Consider the following 8,066-nt stretch of genomic DNA (forward strand, 5'->3'; position numbering starts at 1 on the left):
CCAACTTCCTTTTTCTGCTAAGTATGTCCTTTAAGAACTTAGCATATTTCGGCATCTGCTCCAATGCATCAATAAAAGGCAAGTTAATATGCAGTTGTCTAAAAATATCTAAAAACTTACTGAACTGCTCTTTCGCCTCTTCTTATTTAGCTCTAGCAGGATAAGGAATCTTAGGTTGATATTCCCTGACTGGAATTGATTTCACCTTTTGTCCCTCAGGTTCCCTAACCTTACTGCTCGCCTCAACCTGCACATTAATAGTGGCGTCATCAAAAACAAGTTTAGAAGGAGCTGAAACTAACTTACCTGAACGCAAAGTGATGGCATTCACGTGCTCCCTTGGGTTAGACTCAGTGGTGCTCGAGAGCGCTCCTTGCTGCCTCTCAGATAACATCTTAGAGATTTGGCCAATCTGGGTTTCCAAGTTCTGAATGGAGGCCTGCTGGTTCCTAAGTGTACTATCAGTTTGCTGGAACCTCATCTCTGTATATGTCACAAACTTCATCATAAGTTCCTCTAAATTTGACTTCTTTTCTAGTAGAGGAGGAGCTTGTGCAGCCCGCTTGATCTGGTTCACGCACCGGCCACTCGATGAAGTTCTAAAAATCGTGGACCCTGAGCGTTATTGTTCCTCCAACTGAAGTTAGCATGATTGTGCCACCCAGGGTTGTATGTATTGCTGTAAGGATCATTCTGCTGCCTTAGGGCATTCCCCAAATAGTCAACCTACTTAACATTAGAAGACGTAGCAGAATTAGATGGAAAAGTAGTAGAGGATGAAGCAAACATACCTCTCGTAGTACAGTTCACACTGTAATGCGGGCCCCACAAAACTCGCAACCAACGTCACGCATGAACCAAACATCCGAGTTGGTCAATCTTCTTGGCTAGAAGCTCCACTTGAGCTCGCCAAGGCTGCTATAGAGTCCACTTGGTTGACCACTCCCGCCTTCCTGGTCGGCTCTAGAGGATTGCCACTGATAGTTGTTCATGGCCATTTCCTCTATTAAATTCTAAGCTTGTCTTCGCTTAGCCCCACGTAGTATCCACCATCTGCCTCGTTGCAAGGTTCAACCCACTGTAGAAGGTCTGAACTTGCATCCACACTAGCAATCCATGATGTGGGCAGCATCTCAAAAGACCTTTAAACCTCTCCCATGCATCGTACATGCTTTCATCATCAAACTGCACAAAAGAAGATATGTCATTTCTAAGTTTAACAGTTTTAGCGGGAGGAAAATACTTATATAAAAATTTTTCAGCCAATGCCCTCCAGGTAGTAATTGTTTATTGTGGAAGGGATTGCAACCATCTTTTAGCTCTGTTCCTTAAGGAAAATGGAAACAATCTCAGCCGAATGGCGTCATCGGTTGTTCCGTTTATTTTGAATGTGTCACAAATCTCCAAAAAATTAGAGATATGTGTATTGGGATCCTCGCTGGGCAATCCTCCAAACTGTACACTCTGCTGGATCATCTAGATCACGTTGGCTTTTATTTAAAAATTATTAGCCACTACAGCAGGTCTGACTATACTAGTATGGCCGAGCAAACTCGTACATCGTCCTCTGATCGTCATCGGCCTAGGGTGGAGGTTATCCATCGCGTCAACTCCTTGAACCTGAACTGTAACTCCGTCCTCCTCCTCAATCCCGCAAACGCTGCCTCAATAACTGAGAGAGCGCCCGGTCGAGATAAGGGTGCTATGGGATCAAGGTTAGAGCTCCAGGTCATAAACTACCTGAAATGGAAAACCAAACAACCACCAATCAATAAAAGTAATAAAATAAAATAAAATAAAATAAAGAATGAATGAATAAATAGATAATGACTAAATTAACACAGAAACAATTCACTCTAGTTTACCGTTACTATCCCCGGCAACGGCACCAAAAACTTGATGGGCTACTTATGCAACCTACACTTAAGGCAGTGAACCTATCGATGCGGTCTAGCAGTAGTGAGTATCAAGGTCGTATCCCTGGAGATCGGGTAAACCTAAAGTTACTAGTGTTCGTTATGTTATTTAATATGAAATAAGGTGTGAGAAGTCTAAATTAATTAACTAATGCTTATGAATGCAAATAAAGGAACAATAACAACTGACAGCGAACCTAAAGGGGACCTAAGTGATGGAATTCTAAGGTTGATTTTATAAACTACCAATCTCGCTACCCGTGCCTAAATCCTGAATCAAACTCCGCTCGTCTCTCGAGCTCACTGAGTTCCTAAATCTGCACTAACCTAATGGAATCTCTTCCTATCAGATTATTACAGATTAGCATTAAGCATGATTTAGAACTATTAAGAGTTGTTAATTCTTAATCCGGCTAGTGAATTAACCTTATCTCTAAGTGTTAACTACCAGTTCTTACTATTTAATTTCTAGTTGTAAAAAGCATTTCTCAATGTCAAGAAACAACTCAAAAGACAACTAATTTAACGTCTCAAATTAATTGAATCAAATTTTATTACTAAATAGTAAGAAGATTGCAAAAATGGCAGATAAAAAAAATCCAATATTTAAACACAAACCATCAACAAAGATGAACCCCAATGGGTTCGGCAATCCTAGCTACTCATAATGAAAGAAACAATTATAAAAGGAAATAAATAAAAGAAAAGAAAATGAAACATATAACCGCTCTTCTATCGAATCGGAGTGGGAATGTCGTAAGTGCCAATTAAAAACCCCTCAGTATGGATCTCGGATGTCTCGGTCAATCGTCTAGAAACTTCAATCTTTGCTTGAATCCTCAAAATCAATCCTTTGAACTGACGCTGGTCTCCCAAAATGTCAAGAACAGAGGTGCAGAAGTGAGGGGTCGCGCGCGTAAAAAAGTTCAAAAATTAGAAGTGGAACCCCGTCTCGTTTTGTTTGCCCCTATTTATAGGCAGGCGCGCCGCCGTGTGGTACCATGCCGCAGTGTGCATATGCCATGCAGCCCATGCATGAATGTACCGAACCTCCATGAAATGCAAAATTTTCGAAATTGTCCAAGGGAGGTCGTGCAAAAGCCCCAAGCTGCGCGCCAATAAGGAATCGACTTCGATAAGTATCTAATATGCGTAAATCATCCAAATAGCTTGGTTTCTACTCGTAAATCAATCAATCTCTATCGAGGAGTCCGAAAACCTGAGAAATTCATGAACATACCACAGTGCGATCAAATAGGAATAAATATGACTCAATACACGAATAAATGGCTGATAAACAGCCAATAAACATGCATAGAATCATCTACATCAGGACTCCTGATGACGCAAGGTTGGCCGTAAGGAATTATGGGAATCTAATTAACAAACTTGACCGATGGCTTTGGGACTTAGCTTGATGATCAAGTAGGAGAGACGTAAATCCACGCACGTAAGAGAGAAATTAGGTTATTTTCGATTAGTCCAAGCGTAATACAAGCCAGAATTCGAGCGCATTGATGTTGAAGTGTATATAATGAAGTAATTTGGGTAGGAGTGTTTTTAGGTAGGCCCACACTAATTTACCCTTATTTTTATTAAGTTGGCTTATAAAATTTAAGATTGCAGGAGTTGTTGCCCAGTCAACTCCTCTCTTGTTCTTGATTTGACTTTAGTTTATTAATATTTATTTATTTATTTATATTTAGTTTCTAGCCTCTTCTTCCTATGGGATGATGGCTTTCGCACTATAAAACTGCAAACAACCGAATACTTGAGGCTAATGAGCATATTACTTCAGTCTTCTACCTTGTAGGAAATCAAGTTATGGGTTCTTTCAAAAAATTTGTGGACTTATCAACACTCGTGCTAGCTAGCATAGACTTATCCCTCACATCATTCCTTTCTCTCATGTTCTTTGTCTACATTTGTGTTTAAATCAATTCGATTTGATCCTTACACTTAGCCGCATGGAAGTGAACAAAGAACATATGATTTCTTTCCTTATCGGATCTGAAATCCTACCTATATTCTCATTCTTTTTATTTCTTTTGTGTCTCTCTTTCTATTCTTTATCTAGTATGTTGGTTTAGTTTTATATGGGGAGCATAAAACACGAGTGTTAAGTAAAAATAGGTGGAAGCGGCAATCAATGGCACTGATCTAATGTTTAAAGGAATAGGAAGAAAGAAAATTAGTTGATCGTGTACTGATATCATTCTTCGAATTATCGTTGAGGAATCTTTTAGAGAATAGAGGCGTGCCCAAATATTTTGACTCAGGATTTGCACCATTAGAATCTCCATCCTTCCTTCTTCCTCTAGGCACGAGCAACTAGATGACGCAAGTTTGGGCGTAAGAATTCATGGGAACGCAATTAACAAGCTTGACCATTGGCATTAGCGCTTAGCTTGATGATCAAGTAGGAGACATAAATCCAGGCGCGTAAGGGAGAAATCAGGTTATTTTCGATTAATCCAAGTGTAATACAAGCTGAAATTTGAGCACTTTGATCTTTGAATGCATATAATTAAATAATTTGGATAGGAGTATTTTTAGGTAGGCCCACAACAATTTTACCCTTATTTGTATTAAGCTGGACATAAAATTTAAGATTACGAGAGTTGTTGTCCAGTCAACTCCTCTCTAGTTCTTAATTTGATTTTAGTTTATTAATCTTTCTTTATTTATTTATTCATATTAGCTTCTAGTCTCTTCTTGTGGGCATACCTAATAACACCCTGGCCCAAATTACATAATTATATGCATCCCAAACATCAAAATGCATGCATTCCTACTTAGATTAATTGACAACAACATGATTTCTCCCTTACACGTGTGGATTTGTATCTCATCTTACTAGATCATCAAATCACACCCCAATGCGATTGGTCAAGCTTGTCAATTGCATTCACATGATTCCTTATGCCAATCCTTGTTATGGAGATCCTAGTGCTTTACAAACCCATCCAAGCAAGATCCTCTATATATGGGGAGTGGTCCAACCACAAGAGTAAGAGCTTAGAAGATTAAGGATGCAGTGGCCTTATTAGCCTTGGTGACAACTCACATTGTGGAAGAACAAGCCTCAATTAAGCCCAATGAGCCAGATTGTGTCTTGATGATTCAAGTTAATGAGAATGGGCTTCAAGAAGCTTGACTCTTTATTAATTTCCCCATGGACTGAAGCTACTACTTATTTAACTTCTTATATATTTTGGCCCTTGAGTGTTTTATTACTTTAAAACTCTATTTCTTTGGGCCTTTTTCATTACTTGTAGTTATATTTATTAGATTAATTCTAAGTATGGGCCGCCCCTTGCATTTGGCACAACACTCATTAGTTTGTTTAAACCCTAAGTATTCACTATAAATACTTAAGAGTTATCATCTTGTAAGACTTTAACTTTGATTATAATTTGATACTTGAGAGTGTTCTTGATAGGCATCATACTACAAATGTTTTCATGCTCGATTGATTACATTTTTTTGCATGATTATCCTGTTTTATGCTAGAATCACCTGTCTTTTGTTTCCTTTCTCATTTCAGGTCATTTTGGAAGGACACCATCAACAATCGAGGGAAATACATATGATTGCGGACCAAAATCCATCAAATTGGGCGAGGACTAGCACCAGAGGGTTGAGCACGGCCTGGACTCCGGCCGTGCTGAATTGCCAACTAGCAACCTTCCAAGAGTGCCTTCTGGCACGATTTCTGTAGCCACCATGGCCTCCACCACGGCCTGTGGTGGTCAGCACCGGCTTGGGCACAGCTTGGAAGAGGTCAACACATCGGAACCCTAGGGATCAGCACGGCCTGGACTCTGCCCGTGCTAACCAGCACAGGCTTGACCACAGCCGTGCTGAAGAGAGTATATAGGCAAAAGTTTGATTTTCTTGGAAGGGGCTCGATTTTCTCTGACCTAATTCGAGTATACTCTCAATTCACTTGTTTTCTGGACCTTAATTGTCGACCTTGGGAGATCAAATTCATCAATTGAGGGAGGATTACACTTGTTTTCAACATTGATTTGAGGATCAAAACTAATTTGGGAGCAATCAAGAGGTAAATTAGGGTTTCTCATCCAGTGTGAAAGAAAAGGGTGTACATGCCTTCAATCTTCTTTTCCTTATTTGTTCCTTATTTTGCTTTAACTATGAACATGAGTAGCTAGATCTTTTGAACCCATTGGGGTCTTTATTGTGATGGATTGTGCTTAGTTGTTAGATTTGTAATTGCCTTTCTTGTAATCTTTTTGCTATTCAGTAATAAAGTTTGATTCAATTAGTTTGAGACGTTGAATTAATTGTATTATAGGTTGTTTCTTGACATTGAGAAATGCTTGTTACAACTAGAAATTGAATAGTAAGAATTGGTAGTTAACACTTAGAGATAAGGTTAATTCACTCGCCGAATTAAGAATTAACAACTCTTAATAGATCTAAATCATGCTTAATGCTAATTTGCAATAATCTGATAGGAAGAGATTCCATTAGGTTAGTGCAGGTTTAGGAACTTGGTGAGCTCGAGAGAGGAGCCGAGTTCAATTCACGATTTAGGCACGGATAGCAAGATTGGTAATTTATAAAATCAACCTTAGAATTTCATCACTTAGGTCCCCTTTGGGTTTGCTTCTTTTGTTGTGATTGTCTTTCGATTGTTAGTTGCTATTTATTCCTTTAATTGCATTTATAATCATTAGTTAATTAATTTAGACTTATCACACTCTATTTCAGACTAGATAACATAGTGAACAGTAGTAACTCTAGGTTTACCCGATCTCCAGGGATACGACCTTGATACTCACTAGTGCTAGGCCGCATCGATAGGTTCACTGCATTAGGTGTAGGTTGCATAAGTAGCCCATCAAGTTTTTGGCGCCGTTGTCGGGGACTAAGTAATGGTGAACTAGAGTGAATTATTTTTGTGTTAATTTAGTCATTATCTAATTATTTATTTATTATGTATTCTTTATTTTATTGTTATAGTTGATTGGTGGTTGTTTGGTTGTCAGTTTCAGGTAGTTTATGACTAGGAGCTCTAACCCTGATCTCATAGAACCCTTATCTGACCCAGAGCGCTCTCTCAGATTATTGAGACGATGTTTGCAGGTAGTTGAGGAGGAGGACGGAGTTACAGTTCAGGTTCAAGGAGCGGACGTGATGGAGAACCACAACCCCCAGGCCGATGACAATCAGAGGACGATGTACGAGTTTGCTCGACCATCTTTGGATGGGATGAAAACTAGTATAGTCAAACCTGCTGTAGCGGCCAACAACTTTGAAATAAAAGCCAATATTATCCAGATGATCCAGCAGAGCGTGCAGTTTAGAGGATTGCCCAGCAAGGATCCCAATGCTCATATCTCCAACTTTCTAGAGATTTGTGACACATTCAAAATAAATGCAACAACCGATGACGCCGTTCGGTTGAGATTGTTTCCATTTTCCTTGAGGGACAGAGCCAAGAGATGGTTGCAATCTCTTCCATAGCAGACAATTACTACCTGGAAGGCGTTGGCCGAAAAATTTTTATATAAGTATTTTCCTCCCGCTAAAACTGCTAAACTTAGAAATGACACATCTTCTTTTGTGTAGTTTGATGATGAAAGCATGTACGATGCATAGGAGAGATTTAAGGACCTTTTGAGATGCTGCCCACATCACGGATTGCTAGTGTGGATGCAGGTTCAAACCTTCTACAGCGGGTTGAACCTTATGATGAGGCAGATGGTGGATGCTGCAGCAGGTGGGGCACTAAGCAGTAAGACGCCCGAGTAGGCTCAGAATTTGATAGAGGAAATGGCCATGAACAATTATCAGTGGCAATCCTCTAAGAGCTGACCAGGAAGACAAGGAGTGGTTAACCAAATAGATTCTACAACAGCCTTGGCAGCTCAGGTGGAGCTACTGACCAAGAAGATTAACCAACTCCAGATGTCGGTTCATGCAGCGAACATTGGCTGCGAGTTTTGTGGTGGCCCGCACTACAGTGTGAAATGTACTGCGGGAGGTATGTTTGCTTCATCTTCCTCTACTTTTCCATATGTTTCTGTTGTGTCTTCTGATGTTGAGCAGGTTGACTATATGGGGAATGCCCCAAGGCAGCAGAACGATCCTTACAGCAACACATACTATCCTGGGTGGCGC

General features: G+C 39.9%; 2 non-coding genes across 2 annotated transcripts; one reads left to right on the plus strand and one right to left on the minus strand.

The window, feature by feature from the left end:
- Positions 1-1,111: 1,111 nt before the first annotated feature.
- On the plus strand, positions 1,112-1,218 carry LOC112536243. Its single transcript, XR_003079803.1, has one exon. It is a non-coding gene; the product is annotated as a small nucleolar RNA R71 (small nucleolar RNA).
- A 6,263-nt stretch (positions 1,219-7,481) lies between these two features.
- On the minus strand, positions 7,482-7,588 carry LOC112535724. Its single transcript, XR_003079806.1, has one exon. It is a non-coding gene; the product is annotated as a small nucleolar RNA R71 (small nucleolar RNA).
- Positions 7,589-8,066: the final 478 nt, after the last annotated feature.

This window comes from Ricinus communis, chromosome 2 (genome assembly GCF_019578655.1).
Source record: "Ricinus communis isolate WT05 ecotype wild-type chromosome 2, ASM1957865v1, whole genome shotgun sequence".
Taxonomy (NCBI): Eukaryota; Viridiplantae; Streptophyta; class Magnoliopsida; order Malpighiales; family Euphorbiaceae; genus Ricinus; species Ricinus communis.